The sequence below is a fragment of the Tamandua tetradactyla genome, chromosome 25 (assembly GCF_023851605.1).
Source record: "Tamandua tetradactyla isolate mTamTet1 chromosome 25, mTamTet1.pri, whole genome shotgun sequence".
NCBI lineage: Eukaryota > Metazoa > Chordata > Mammalia > Pilosa > Myrmecophagidae > Tamandua > Tamandua tetradactyla.
In genome coordinates this window covers 30,184,434-30,200,721 of record NC_135351.1, presented here as the reverse complement: position 1 = coordinate 30,200,721, position 16,288 = coordinate 30,184,434, and the positions used below count along the sequence as shown (strand labels likewise).

Sequence of the window (16,288 nt, the reverse complement as noted above, 5' to 3'; positions counted from 1 at the left end):
CCTGCAGAGGGAATGTCGCCACAGGGCGAAGGAGGCAGAGATGGAGTTAGGCTGCCGCCATCCAGTGAAAGCAGTTAGAGCGGACAAGGGAGCATCCCCCATAGGAGCTTTGGAAGGAGGATGGCCATGCCAACACCTTGATTTTGAACTTCAGCCTCCAGAACTGTGAGAGTGTAAACTTCCCTTTTTTTAAACCACCCAGTTTGTGGCACTAGAAGAGAAGGATCCTCTGAGTAAGGTAGAGAATTATCCCCCCAAAATCACCAGGATCCAGTTGACTGAGCTCTGGAAACTGCTCACACTGTACTTGGCAAGACACTGGGAATGGGGAAAGAAGGGTCTGGGAATTTCGAAGGCTGGACTCTGCCCAGGGCTTCTGAGAGAAGGCAGGCGACCTGCAGCCAGGGAATGCGAATACATTCATTTAATTCTATATTAAAATGTGAGTGTCTTAACTCCCCCACCCCACCAAAAAGAAATTGATTGTGGTGACAAATGCACAACTATGTGATGATACTGTGAACCACTGATTTTACGTTTTGGATGTTTATAGGCTTTGTGAATATATCTCAATAAAAATGCATTAAAAAGAAAAAGAGAGAACCAAATAGAAACTTTGGAGCCTCGATGTACGTTATTGGGTTCCCAGAAGAGCAAGAGAGAAAGAAAGGGGCAGAAAAACATTTGAAGGAATAATGGCCAAGAACTTCCTAGATCTACTAAAAGGCGTGGATACGTACATCCCAGAAGCTGGATATCCAAGCAGGATGGACTCTAAGTGAACCACACCAAGACCCGTTGCAGTGAATACTTTCAACACAGTATTGCATCAAAATCCAAAGACGAGATGCTTTGAAAGCAGCAAGAGAGAATCAGCTGTCACTTACAAGGTACCCCAGTTAGCTTTTCAGCACATTTCTTGTTAGAGATCATAAGAAAATGCCATGGCACAGGGTTAGGAGTGGGGAGGATATGCTGTTAGCTGGTTTGAAAACTGCATCAGAAACCACATTGGATTTTCAATTCAATGCTTTTATTACTGAATGATCAAAGTTTGACTCAAACACAAAACTTCAGGTAAATCAAACCAAGGTGATTTGCTGCACTCTAAGTCTTTCTTCTGAATTTCACTCACTCCCCCCCAGACTTCATGCAGACTGATCAATTAAATGCTACATATATGTTAGCAATTCACTGATTTATGTCCCCATCCTGAACCATTTCTTCCAAGCTCAAATTTGCCCAACTTATATCTCCAGTTATATATCTTAACAAGACTCTCCAAACTCATATATCTGATATTCTCTCTCTCTCTCTCTCTCTCTCTCTCTCTCTCTCTCTCTCTCTCTCTCTCTCTTTCTCTCTCTCTCTCTCTCACACACACACACACACACACACACAAATTCTCCCCATTTGCTTCCCATCTTCAAAGAAGGCTCCACGTTTCCAGTTCATCAGGTCAAAAGGATTGGAGTCTTCTTTGACTCCTCTCTACTTCTTACTCCTCATGTTGAATCTGTGTGTCTGTTTCTTTAAAATATGTCCAGAATCTTACCATTTCTCAGCACCTCAACTGCTACCTCTCTGGTCCAAGCCACACTATCCCAGGTATGAAATATTTTGAAATATCTTACTAGTCTTCCTACTTCCATCTCCTCATCTCTCCAATATTCTCCCTGGAGCAGCCTTAAAGATCCATTTTAACCTTATTTCATTAGGAGCCATTCCCTTGCTGAGAACCAATGACCCCTTGCTGCCCTGTAAGTAAAAGCAAAAATCCTTCCAGTGGTGTACAAGATTCTACCTGATCTACACGCCTAACCAATTAGTTTCCAAATGTCTTCCTCTTTTCTCTCCTTGCTCTTTCTCTGCAGCTGCAATCTGCCTGCATGCTTGCTCTTTCTTGAACACACCTGCCTCAGAGCTTTTGCATTGACAGACTCTCTTCTCTGGATCAGTTCCCTTAAAGGCATGGCTTACTCCCTCACTTCTTCCAAGGCTTCATTCAAATAACACAGTGCCACTGATATTTTACCTCACTATGATTCCCAGAATTCCTCTCTCACATTCCTAGCTTTGTTTTTCTCCATTGCACTTTATCTTTCAACACAGTATTGCATTTACTTAACTGTTTCCTCCACTGTGTTACTCCCCTTCTGACATATACGTTCCATAAAGGGAGGAAATTGTGTGTTTGTATGCCAGTACAACTCCTTACCTGCTACAGTGCCGGATGGATGGTTAAAACTAAAAAATTATTTGTTAAATTAATGTATCAAATTTAATATTCCACTTTCTGTATAAGAAAAATGAAAATTTGAGGGTTATTGACCTTCCCAGAGTCATAAAAATAATAATGCTAATGTTTATCTCCAGATGGCTCAATTGAACCCCACAGTGCCTCTACTCTATCCCAGTTATCATGGGGATTGTGTACTGGTAGAAGTGCCTATGGGGAAATTGTTAGGAAAGTGGGATGGTCTTGGATATTAGATCCATCACTCTCTATCCAAATCTCAAATTCCTTAACTAACCCTGTACTTTTCACTAGGAGTTTTCTGACAGCTACTTACACGGATCCAAAACTGTGTTTTATTTTGTTTCATTTAGAACACCCTGTATGGCCATTGCTAATATTCACCCCTTTCGAGGAAGGTTTCAGCCCTCCCCATCTATCTGTTATCCCCTCTTCTTTCCTCATTGCAGCCAACTCCAGCCATCACCGGGAAAGTTGGCGAGGGTTAGCACCGGCGGTTCTCATGGGCAGTGGACCAGGCCCGGGCGGGGGCCGGGGAGGCGCACCTCGCTGGGACAGTTTCCCGCCCCCTTGCAAGCCCCGCGGTTGCCCCATCCGGGCTCAGAGCCGCCGCCCCTCTCGGGTTTGGACCTTTCTGCCCTGGTGCAGCTAATGGGCTCTGACTCCGGACGCGCCCTGGCCACGACTCAGCCTTGTCATTGATTTGGGCGTCTTCGTTCTGCCCTAGGACAGGAAGGGGTGAGAGGCTCACAAGAGAGCCGAGCTGCGCACAGCCCCGCGTCGGGCGCCTCCAGGGGTTCGATGTGCGGAGCTGCGGCGCCAAGTCCACGACTTCACCTTGGGGCGGGCTGGAGGCCGGAAAGAGGACCCGCCGCAGCTGGTGGGTGACCGCGGATCTCTCCCCAGGCCGGGCGGCGAGACAGTGCCAGGTTCCTGCGTCCTCTGCCCCGGGAAGAGCAGACGGATCGGCACCTAGCGCGCGGGTCCCTATTTCTCCGAGATCCGCGCGGTGGGTTCAGGGATCCGCGCCGCGTCTCGGGCTTCGAGCAGCTTCGCTCTAAGACTCGCCCCCGCCTTCACCCTCTGCACCCGCCTAGGAAGAAGGAAGCCCCGCTCGCGACACTGAACTGAATTTTCTCGAGTCAGAACTGGTGGTTTGAAAAAGACCAAATTTCCCCGAGAGAGCCAGAGTTGATTCCTGCCAAATGTGGAGCTTTCCTCCCGCCCGGCGCAGCCCGCAGTCGTTTTCCTAGTGGGGAAGGGGAAACAGGGAGAAGAGGGGGATTTTACAATTTGGTGTCCTTCCACGCTTTTGTTTGATTTTTGCCGAGAAATTGGAAGGGACGATATAGCTTGATGGTCGGTGGCGTTTTCCAACCAGGTCCAGCTACCACGGTCCGGTGCAGTTCCGCTCAGCTGTCCCCGGCGTGGTACGAATAAGAGCTGGGTCGTGGGTCGGATGGCCGCCCCGGGGGCTTTATGGCATTTGCATTCCGATCGGGCCCAATTCCCGGGAATGCAGCTTCCTTACATTTGACTACAGACCTTCAAGTCGCTACCCCTGAACCAAAGCTCGATCTGTGTTTCAAGATAGTTCCACTGCTCAGTGATTTGTTTTGTTATGTTTTATTTTTCGTTTTTAGAATAGGAAGTAGTCTACTCATGGGATGGAGAAGTTTAAAAAAATATATTGGGTAAACTAGGATCAGTCGTTTAGGGCAGGAGGAAATAGATTTGGGAGATTTTCGGTTTAGTATTTACGAAAAACGTCTTCCTACAACGTTTCATTTTTTTCTTAAAGTTTGACATATAAGGGAGCGGTATCGTGGCCGGTTAGCTCAGTTGGTTAGAGCGTGGTGCTAATAACGCCAAGGTCGCGGGTTCGATCCCCGTACTGGCCAACTTTGTGCGCTGGAGCTTTTACTTGCATCATCTACTTAGATGTTTCAATGCCCTAGAGAACAATTTCTCGCGGAGACTGTAGGGCAAGGTGAGCTAAGAACAGTCGTTTCATTAGACATCCCTGTTGCTCCTTTCTGTTGATTCCCACCTACAGTCCAAAGGGAGTGCCATTTCTTTCGCTGGAAATGGATTCAAACAGAGAAAATGGAACTCTTGTTTCCATCTGAAAAGAAATTGTAAACCCATCAGCATTTCTTACCTCTTCTGCCCTGGGAGTTTTTGTTTGTTTGTTGGTTGGTTTGTTTGCCAGTTCCGGGAAAGATGAAACCAGATATTAAAATGACGTGTGAGAACAAATTGTATCAATGTCAACAAAATAGGAAGGAAACAAACAGCTTAGTTTTGGACATTCTGAAGATGGATTCAATATATAGAAGACTCGTTTTTAAAAAAAGATTTTAAAGTTTAATTTTGGGGGTGAGAATTGTTTAAAAGTAAGAATACATGAATGAGTACAGTGAAAAGTCTCCTTTCCTCATTTGTCACCCATCCAGTAATCCTTTCCAGAAACATCCCTGGGTAAACTCTATATACCTCTCTGGAATATCGCTCAGATTTTCTTTAGACAAGCAAATATTTATGTAAATTATTGTTTTCCCTCCTTTTCATTAAAGCCAACATATCATACATGGTCTGCAACTTGCTTTCATCCCTTAATAAGGCAGTTTGGAATCTCTATTTTATCAGTATTTAGAGAGCTTTCTAAGTAGCAGTTTCGATATTGTACACTTTGCAAATCAGAGCTCCTTTTCTGATGAGTTGGGATATTGAGCAGGAATTGAATCTGAAATGGTAAAATCTTCTGTATTATTTAAAGAGGGAATGTGTACTAGGTGGAGACTTGGTGAAACTTGATGACAGGAAGGAAAATGGAACCCTTAAGACTTTGCTGTAAAAAAAGGACAAAGCACTTTATACAGAAAAGCAGGAGCTAATATGAGAGCCCTGAAATGGGGAACCCAAAGTCGTTTGGTGATAAAATCAAATTAGGCAGTGTACAGGTTTGAAAGGATGTATGTCCCCTAGAAAGTCATGTTTTAATAAAAATCCCATTTCATAAAGGCAGAATAACCTGTATTCAACACTGTATGTTTGAAACTGTAATCAGATAATCTCCCTGGAGATGTGATTTAATCAAGAGTGGTTGTTAAACTGGATTAGGTGATGACATGTCTCCACCCATTTGGGTGGGTCTTGATAAGTTTCTGGACTCCTATAAAAAAGGAAACATTTTGGAGAATGAAGGAGATTCAGAGAGAGCAGAGCAGAATGACATAGCCACGAGAAGCGGAGTACACCAGCCTGCAACCTTTGGTGATGAAGAAGGAAAATGCCTCCCAAAGAGATTATTGAAACAGGAAGCCAGGAGAAGAAGCTAGCAGATGATGCCGTGTTCACTGTGTGCCTTTCCAGATGAGAGAGAAGCGCTGACTGTGCTTGCCCTGTGCCCTTCCACTTGAGAGAGAAACCCTGAACTTCATCGGCCTTCTTGAACCAAGGTATCTTTCCCTGGATGGATACCTTTGACTGGGCATTTCTATTGACTTGTTCTAATTGGGACATTTTCTCAGCCTTAGAACTGTAAACTAGCAACTTATTAAATTTCCCTTATTAAAAGCCATTCTGTTTCTGGTATATTGCATTCTAGCAGCTAGCAAACTAGAACAGGCAGTAATTAGGAAATTATTAATACACATTTATCATTACCCCACTCTGTAGAATGTAATAATTAGTTGTTATTTTGCGTCTTACAGATGCTGAAGGTATATTGGGTGTGCAGTGTGTGCAAGGTTCTTGCTGGAGCAAGACCTGCCACCTTGCCCAATCAGCGCCTCCCTTCTCTGGGGCTGCACATCAGACCTGTGGCTTGTCCAGAGTCTTCTTACCTACTTGGGGTAGTCTTTCCCCTTTTCAGATACTCAGTGAACTTTTATGTATTGCTTATGTGTGCATCAGTTGTACCTGACCCACTACACTAGCATATAATTCCCAGTGGGGAGGAAATGGGATTTCACCCATCCTGACACAGGAGGGTGTGCACAGGATGTCATACTGCCTTGACAATTCTGATCCTTTTGCACTTTTAAATCATCCTTATTGTATATGATATACTCATATTAAAATGCCCCCATTTAAGTGTACAATGAGCTGAGTTATGATGTATTTGTATGCCCAGGTAATCCCTCTTACGGTCAAAGTAGAGTACATTTCCATGTTCCCCAAAAGTTTGTTTGTGCCCCGTGGTAATCTCCCTTCTACCCCAACTAAGTAAACTAGATAGTGTTTCTGCAATTATAAATCCTTAATATTATAACGACTATGGAATTAAAATAATGAGAATCTTTGACTCTTGGTCCCTGGCTGTATGTTCATTTTACATGTTTGTATTTGTTGCCACCAGGTCCTACTTGTAATTGTTTCCTTCTGAGCCATTGGGTACACCAGAACATATTTAGAAAACAAGAAACTCTTCTCTGCAATCCGCACTAGTGCAGTTCAGTTGAGAGGGTGCCCATAAGAGAACACTAAACAGACAAAACATTGGTCTCTCTGTTATTTTATCATCTGGGAGTCCAAAGTAGGAGACTAAACACCAAAGAAGATTCAGTGTGGTTCCAAGGGGAGTTGAGCCCAGGATCTCCTGCATGGAGAGCAGATGTGGTAGCAGATGTGGTAGCCACTATACCATAGAAGCAACCACGGAATACTTAGAACTAAAAAGAATTGGAAAAAAGACTCGACTTATAGGCAGTTGCGGCCATAGCCACCCTCACGACCTTCATTCAAAGGGGAGGTGAAGACAGGGACAAATGAACTTTCCGGCATCTTGTACACACTACTTTGAAAATCTCAATGGGTAGTCATTTCACCTGTGATCACAGGACTAAATAAACGTTTTCAAATATTCATGCGAACTCTCTTATTGCTCTGGCTTGCAATGCTCAAGTCTATTATTCACTGTTTGTTGTTGTTGGACACATTTATGGAAGATTTTCTATGTCCCAGATACTTTTCAAGGCTCTGGGGTTTCAGCAGTGAATAGAACAATAAAAAAAATTAGAACTTTCTGAGACTATATCATAGTTTCTAGCACATACTAGGCACTAAATAAATGTGTCTATATTTTGTGGAATCTATCACCCAATCGAACAGAAGCCCCTATTACTTTTCTCTCACCACACGTCCAGGAACTTGAAATTGCATATTTCAGTCTGCAAGATAAAAAAATACATCATTAAGATCATGTGCTAGGAAATTTGTTTGGCAGTCTTTGCACATATCAGAAAATGTCTAATCACATGGGAGAGGTAGTGTTCTAGTTTGCTAGCTGCTGGAATGCAACACACCAGAGACGGATTGGCTTTTAATAAAAGGGGATTTATTTTGTTGGTTCTTCAGAGGAAAGGCAGCTAACTTTCCACTGAGGTTCTTTCTTACGTGGAAGGCACAGGATGGTCTCTGCTGGTCTTCTCTCCAGGCCCTTGGGTTCCAACAACTTTCCCCGGGGTGACTTCTTTCTCCATCTCCAAAGGCCTGGGCTGAGCTGCAAGTGCTGAGATGAGGAATGCCGAGCTGCTTAGCTGTGCTACGTTGCGATCTCTCATTTAAGCACCAGCCAATTAAGTCCAACGTCACTCATTGCAGCAGACACGCCTCCTAGCTGACCGCAGATGTAATTAGCAACAGATGAGGTTCACGTACCATGGGCTTATGTCCCCAGCAACAAGACTAGGTATGCTCACCTGGCCAAGTTGACAACTGAATCTAACTAACACAGGTAGCAAGAGGTCAGGGAGAAGAAAGCCAACAGTGTTTGGGGGCCCACATTTCCCCAAGGGATTAGATACTTGTTATCTCAATTAACACTCACAGCAATCATAGCTGCATTAGCTACTGGCAACACCGTGGTCCCCAGAGTACAGATTTGAGGCTGACAAATACCTTCCACATGAGGATGTAAAAATTCTGAGCAGAGAAATGAAACAGCCACCAATTTCAATGGTCCTCTAGCTAAAAATTTTAGGTCTTCATCTCTTGGCAGAGTATGTCACTGCTGTGCAGAGAAAAAGTAGAGAAAGAATTTGATGAAAACCTTGGGTGTTCATTGAGGAGAACCACAGCTGTCAGAAACGTGACATTATCTTAAAGAGTGGCAGAGCTACCACACCAAGCAGCTTCTTTGGCTCTGTGGCTTAGTTGATCAAAGCGCCTGTCTAGTAAACAGGAGATCCTGGGTTCAAATCCCAGCGGGGCCTTGGGGATACCAACTTTTTCTTTCTTTGGAGTATCCATGACTGGGAAACCTTCCATAGCTCATGAAGAAACTTCAGAAATCAAAAGAATGGCATCAATTGACCAATGTTCCCAACAACTACTAAACCAGGCAAGGTAGGGGACCTCTACCTTGCAGGATGCACACGGAAAAACCTTTCTGCATGCCGCCAAGACATCCTTGGTAGTCTTCACGGCCTGTTCTATATAATTGTGCCCACTTCTCATACAGCATGATGTTCAGTCGCTCCCTACAATGCCACATTAAATTTGGTCCAAATCAAAGCAACACACAAAAGCAGGAGGCCCAACCCATGATGATGATTGAGTGCTCTAGGTTTCTGAGGCCTTACATCCAACCAGGGATGTAAGGTTTATGTGGGATTCCCTGCCCTTCTCTCGAATGTTGGAAGCCCGAGCTTGAGCCTTGGCTATCTCGCCTTCATTCTGGCCTCTTCCTCTTGCCCCCTTAAATACCTTACTTACAATGCAGCCAAAGAGCTCTTCAGCTTGAGATGGAAAACATCATTTCTCTCCTGCGAGCATTCCCTTCTCTCCCCTCACATTACATTTCAGTACAATTGGAGTGTCGAATGCCGGTTTTCTACCTTCAGATCCCCGGCTGGCGCCATGCAGATCCGGATAGGTTCCTTTGCGTCCATTCTATTTACTATTATTATTATTATTTTGAGTCAGCAAGGGAAATGTAGTGTATTTTGGGATTGGCAAAAAGTGGACAATCTTTAAAAAAAAATTTTAATTTCAAAGTAATTTCAAACTTATAAAGCTACTACAATAAAAATAGTACAAAAAACACTCCTATACCTTTTACCTAGATTTGCCTATCACGAACATTATGCGTCATTTTGCATATCATTTTTATTTTAATATTTTTATTGTAAAAACTTAGAATACAAACACTCTTGACATACACATTCCATACATGGTGTACAATTAATGACTCACAATATCATCACGTAGTTGTATTTTTATCCCCATGATCATTTTCTTCTTAACATTTACATCACTTCAGAAAAAGAAATTAAAAAGAAAAAACTCATACATACCATACCACTTACCCCTCCCTCTCACTGGCCACTAGTAGTTCAATCTATTCAATGTATTTTAACCTTTGCTCCTCTTATTATTTTTAAATTTTCTATCTATATTTTTTATCGATGTCCATATCTTAGATACAGGAAGCATCAGACACATTTTTTTCACAATCACACAGTCACATTGTAAAAGCTGTATCATTATACAATCATCTTCAAGAAACAAGGCTACTGGAACACAGCTCTACAGTTTCAAGTACTTTCCTCTAGCCACTCCAATACACCATAAAGTAAAAAGGGGATATCTATATAATGCATGAGAATAACCCCCAGGACAACCTCTCCACTTTGTTTAAAATCTCTCAGCAAATGAAACTTTATTTTGCATCATTTCTTTCTTCCCCCTTTTGTCCAAGAAGGTTTTCTCAATCCCTTGATGCCAGGTCCTGGCTCATCCCAGGGTTTCTGTCCCACATTGCCAGGGAGATTTACACCCCAGGAGTCATGTCCCACGTGGTGGGGAGTGGGAGGGGTCAGTGAGTTCATTTGCCCTGTTTGCATTCTACTTATTTATTTATTTATTTATTTACTTTTTTATTGTATAATATAGCATATATACAAAGAAAAGAAAGAAAGAACAGTAGTTTTCTAAATACTCCTCCACAAGCAGTTACAGGACAGATCCCAGAATTTGTTATGGGTTGCCACGCCATCATCTCAGATTTTTCCTTCTAGCTGCTCCAGAATATAGGAGGCCAGAAGGAATAAATATTTTTTATTATCATAATTGACTTTTTCTTCTTTTTGTGTGTGTGCATGAGAAATAACCTATATACAAAAAAGCAATAAATTTCAAAGTGTAATACAACAATTAATTGGAGGACAGATTTCAGAGTTTGGTATGGGTTGCAATTCCAATTTTAGGTTTTTACTTCTAGCTGTTGTAAGATATTAGAGAGTAAAAGAAATATCAATGTTATGATTTAGCAGTCATGTTCATTTGTTAAACCCAAGCTTCTCTGTCTAACTACACCATCACCTTTGATATTTCTATCCCACTTTTTAAGGGTATTGGGCTATAGCTATTCTAACTTTTTCTTGTTGAAAGGGTCTGTCACTAATATGGGGTAAGGAGATGGAACTAGCTGATGCTGTGGAGAGGCTGGGGCCCTTAGGTTTCAGGACTTATCTGTTCCAGGGACCCATATGGAGGTTGCATCCTATTTATTTTTAAACAAGAACAATAAGAGGACCGTTGCGGAGGGGAGGCACTTTTACCTCTACAGAACCTCAAGATGCATGCTTCGTAGCTGGACTTAATGCACTCCTTGAAGCACTCTAGCAAGTGGAATCATGACGTCCTGATGGGGGCAGAGCCTGCGTCCAGCTCGAATAGGAAGATGGGTGGTAGCTTGTGTCTCCTCAAGTGCCCTGCACGCATGTCAGCAATGCTGTATGCAATGAATGTATGCTGAAATGAAAGGCAAGGAAACAAAAAAACAGGAGGTGAGGACCAAAGTCTTTAGCAAGGAGAGAGACATAGAAGAGGGAGAGAGAGAAGGAGTGACCTGGTACGAGAAACAAGTATGTGGTCCTCCTATTGGAGAGGGGGATGGAGGCTTCCAATTTTATCTGAGGGAAACAGAAGATGCTTTTGGTTTGCACCATTTAACAGAATTGTGAACAATTGTGCCTTCCAGTTGTAGCATCAGCATTGACAAGGAAGTAAAGAAATTTACACCAGAAGCTTGCAGTAGAAAAGATTTGTCTTTCAATGCAGAGTTTTGAGGAACAAAGAAAGCATATTTTTCAATGAACAGTTGACTATACTTTGTGTTACTTGAAATCCCATACCTGTTTATCCTCAAGGAAACATGTTTCAGATAATTAAGTTTAATAAGGTTTGAACTACCCATTTTGTTCACCTTTTGTGTTAATTGAAATGAAATTTGAAATTGGAAAAAAAAAAATGTAGGTGGAGGATTGATCCTTCCTCTCTTCTTGATCCGACCCATATTTCTCCATGTCTCCCAACTGCCAGTCTCAAATCTGCCTCAAACTCGTTGGCAACCCCCCTCCCCGCCCCCAGCTCTGGTTTCTCTCTCTCAAGATGCCCCTGACTCCAGATTCCCTTCTCCTCTCCACTTCTCTCCAACCAAATGTATCCTTTCCATCTTTTAAGTCTCATTTCAGGCATCACTTCTTCTGAAAGCCTTCCCTGCTTATCAGGAGGGAGAACTGAACCTTCTCTTTGCTCCTGTGAAAATATCATGACTACTTGTCTCGGCCTTTTCATTTGGCAATTTTTTAATATAATCAACCAACGTGCACAACTTTATTACAATAATCAGAGCGTGTGCCACTTGCTACCCCTTGACAACTCTTTCAGGATATTTGCTGCCTCCAGGATTGAATATATGGTGGGCTACTCATTAAATTCTTGAATTTTAACATCTCGTGTAAGTTTATAAAGAGAAAGAAAGAAAAAGTCAATTCGATACCTTTTGCTGCCGATCTGTTTTCAGGAAATGTCTAAAGCTCAAGATTTTGCTCACTGGGAAATAACGCCTTCTCCGTGTTGTGCAACCTGCAGACCAATCCGAGTCTTAGCTTTTCAGAGCAGGTGTACTCGACTTTGCTACGTGGCAGAGGGACGCAGACGTCGCGCTGTCTTGCTACGAATATGCACCACGGGTTTGAGGGACAAGCACCGTCTTGGCGTTTCGCACCTTCTGGACGCGGTGGGACCGGCTGCGAGGGAAGAGCGGCAGTGGACTGCACAGCGCAGCCGAGCACGGCGGGGTCCTTCAGCCAAGCGCAGTCCAGGCAAAACGGGGGGTCTCCGGGGCTCGGCGTGTTGGGTTCTGGCTCAGAGTCAGGAAGACAGATGGCAATCAAAGCTCTCTTTGTACAGACAGAGTAATAGCCAATGGTAATACGGAGGAGTTCCATGAAGCGAATCCCCTCGGAGTGATAGGTGAAAGAAAAAAAAAAAAAAATGGGACTTGGATATGAGTTATGCTTGGTTATGAGTTATGGTGTTTCTATATTGTTAGTTTTAATAAATAGAAAGTGTGAGGGTAATCATCGCGCCGTGGGTATAAACATACTGAAAGAAACAGATTCAAAAATATAGATTGCGCTACCAGGCGATGCCCCTCCCAGACGGCGCTGCTGAAGGAGTTTCCGTAGTGTAGTGGTCATCACGTTCGCCTAACACGCGAAAGGTCCCCGGTTCGAGACCGGGCGGAAACAGTTGGCTTTTTCACAATTCGTGTGACTTGACAAGTTAGCAGAGATGTTTACATTCTTCCAATCTCTAGCGTTATCCATGCTCTCTCTGCACAGGAACAGCGCTAGACTGCAGCCTCATCTGGCCCTCAGGCCTGTCAGCCCCACCCTCCCCTCAGCCTTACACTGACCTGGTTCTCTTCGAAATCCCAGAAAAGTAATTGACGTGATTTGCTTTTTTTCAAAATTTACTTCCATTTCTGTATTTCTTTCTTTTTCATTCTTTCCTTTATTTCTTCCGTCCCTCTCTTTTTTAAAAAAATATTTTTATTGACTTATCTTCGCACATATATTCCTCACATGCTGTACAACCAATGGCTCACAATATCATCACATAGTATGTATTCATCGCCAAGATCATTTTTAGAACATTTTTAAAAATAAATAAATGGAAACTCCTTAAATTGAACACTTTTGTGCTTCAAAGTATTTTGTCAAAAAAGGTTAAGAGACAGCCAACTTAATGGGAGAAAATATTTGGAAACTATGTATCTGATAAGTGTTTAATATCCAGTATATATCAAGAAATCCTACAATTCAACTACAAAAGGAAAATCAACCCAATTATAACATGGGGAAAATATATGAATAGACATTTTTTCTGAAGAGGACATATATATGGCTAAGAAGCGCATGAAAAATGTTCTCTTTCAATAGCTGTTAGGGAAATGCAAATCAAAACCACAATGAGATATTGTTTCACACCTATAAGAATGGCCACTATTAAACAATCAGGAAACCACAAATATTGGAGAGGATGTGGAGAAATTGGAACACTTATTCACTGATGGTGGGAATGTAAACCGGTATAACGGCTGCATAATACAGTTTGGCGATTCCTCAGAAAACTAAATATTGAGTTGCCTTATCATCTGGCAATTCTGCTACTTGGCATGTACCCAGAAGATCTGAAAGTAGTGACACAGACATTTGCACATTGATATTCATGGTGGCATTATTCACAATTGCCAATTGATGAAAACAACCCAAGTGTCCAACAACAGATGAGTGGATAAACAAAATGTGGTGTATACATATAATGGAATATTATGCCACAATAAAAAGGAATGAGGCCTGAAGCATGCAACAATATGGATGAATCTTGAAGACATATGCTGAATGAAATAAGCCAGACACAAAAAGGATAGATATTATATAATTTCAGTAATATGAACCACTTAGAAAATGTAAACCCAGAGTCTTAAACTGTAGAACGTAGGGGACCTAGAGATAGAAGCTAGAGAAGGGGGAGCAGTATATGTACAGAGTTATTAACAAGGCTTGTGCCGGTTTGAAACTATAATGTACCCCAGAAAAGCCATGCTTTAACCCCAATCTAATCTTGTGGGGTCAGACCTATCATTCAAGGTGGGAAACTTTGAGTGGATTATTTCCATGGAGATTTGACACTCCCAGTTGTGGGTGGAACTTTTTGATTAGTTGGAGATGTGACTCTGCCCATTCAAGGTGGGCCTTGATTAGTTTATTGGAGTCCTTTAAGAGGACCAATATTTTGGAGAGAGCTCAGAGGCAACAGGAGACTCAGATGTTTGATGACACAGAAAGAAAACACCCCCTGGGGAAGTTGTTTGAAACCAGAAGCCAAAGAACCAGCAGATGCCAGCCATGTGCCTTCCCAGCTGACAGAGGTGTTCAGGACCCATCAGCCTTTCTTGAGTCAAGGTATCTTTCTCTGATGTCTTAGTTTGGAAATCTTATGGCCTGAAAACTGTAAAGTTTGAAACTTAATAAATTACCCTTTTAAAAACCGTTCCATTTCTGGAATATTGCATTCTGGCAACATCTAACAGTCCAATACAAAGTTGATCTTAAATATATAGGAATGGGTACAGGTAATGGCAGTTTGTTATTGAGATTATAAGTAATGGTGCCTGTTGAAGGTGAATATCATTGGAAGGGATTGTTTTAAGCCATGTATCTCACTGATTAACATGACACATATAAAAAGTTCTTGCATGAAATACTTCAATTTGTGACATGTACAAAGAATTAATAATAGAGTGGTATATGGAAAAAATTACCTATTGCATGCTATGGACTATATTAAACAGCAACACAATACTAATATCACACCAATACTAAGGGTAAATAATTGGGAAAGGAACAAAGATTATGGGGTGTTTTGGGTTTTCGTTTATATGTGGATATGTAACTCTTATTATTTTTCTCTTTGGAACAATGAAAATTACCTAAAGTTGAGAGTGAGGATCACTGTTTAGCAAAGCGAGGATACTGTGAGACATTGATTGGATTCTTTTAATAGAATATATCGCAAGTGAATGCATCTCAACAAAAACAGCAGGGTCAAAAATAAATAAATAAATATTTATTTATCATTTGATTATTTAAATATTTATTTATTTAACTATGGAGTCACCATAGGATTAGGCAATCTGATTACTAGGAATATACTCAGAAGAAGGAACACAAATAGACATTTGCAAACTGATGTTTATGGCTGCATTATTCATAATAGCCAATGGATGGAGATGGCTGGAGGGTCCACCAACTGAGTAGTGGAAGGGTGATCTGTTATGTATACATATGACAGAATACTCTGCAGCTACAGAAAGAAATGGTGTCGTGAGGCATGCAAGGAAGTGAATGAACCTTGAGGACATTATGTTGAGCAAAATAAGCCAGACACAAAAGGACAAATATCGCACAGTCTCATTTAGAAAATGCTTATAAGAGAACCAGGGCCTGGATTGTAAGTTCTTACAGTAGTCACATTTATTCCTTAGTTTTCAGTGTTATTTCTAAATTCTAAGATGCTGTGCTCTTTGTGTATAACTTGATAGTTCTCTGGATCTGTGAGTATTGGTGTGACACCTAAAACACAGAATTAAAGTTCCAGAGCTCTAAAAGTCAGCATTACTCCATACAACAACCGTTAAAGAAGATGAGAAGGAGATCATGCTTTAATTAGAGATATGAATTACACTGATCTAGTTAGGACTAAGGTAAATCAGGGTAAAGGATGATACTGCCTGTGTTTTAAAACTCTACTTCTGTGTAAAACCAAAGGAAGAGATGTCTACTTTTCCCAAAATTTAAATTTTCTGTAGCACATCATTTAACTTAATCTATTTGGCTTGTGTAAACAAAATAACTACATGGAGCCTAGAGTATGGAATGAGATCTGATGACTCTGTATAGCTTGATGTAATATCATGATACATCCCACAGTATTTGGGGCAGATAATAAAATAATATTTGCAAAGCCTCTTGACGGACTGGAGAAAAATATGAAACTATTAAATTTCCCCACCTGGGAAATTCCTGAAATTCTGTCAAGCACTGAAGACTCCCAATTTAATAAGCCAAGCCCTCGATCTTTTCTAAAAATATTGTTATTACATAAACATAAAGTACAAATATACAAACATTCTTGACATGCAAACATCCCATACATGGTGTACAATCAATG

The 16,288-nt window shown here is 41.7% G+C and overlaps 3 non-coding genes across 3 annotated transcripts; all 3 read left to right on the top strand.

The window, feature by feature from the left end:
• Window positions 1-4,084: 4,084 nt before the first annotated feature.
• On the top strand, window positions 4,085-4,158 carry TRNAI-AAU (transfer RNA isoleucine (anticodon AAU)). Its single transcript has one exon. It is a non-coding gene; the product is annotated as a tRNA-Ile (tRNA).
• A 4,243-nt stretch (window positions 4,159-8,401) lies between these two features.
• Window positions 8,402-8,475, top strand: TRNAT-AGU (transfer RNA threonine (anticodon AGU)). Its single transcript has one exon. It is a non-coding gene; the product is annotated as a tRNA-Thr (tRNA).
• A 4,253-nt stretch (window positions 8,476-12,728) lies between these two features.
• On the top strand, window positions 12,729-12,801 carry TRNAV-AAC (transfer RNA valine (anticodon AAC)). Its single transcript has one exon. It is a non-coding gene; the product is annotated as a tRNA-Val (tRNA).
• The last annotated feature ends 3,487 nt before the right edge of the window (window positions 12,802-16,288 follow it).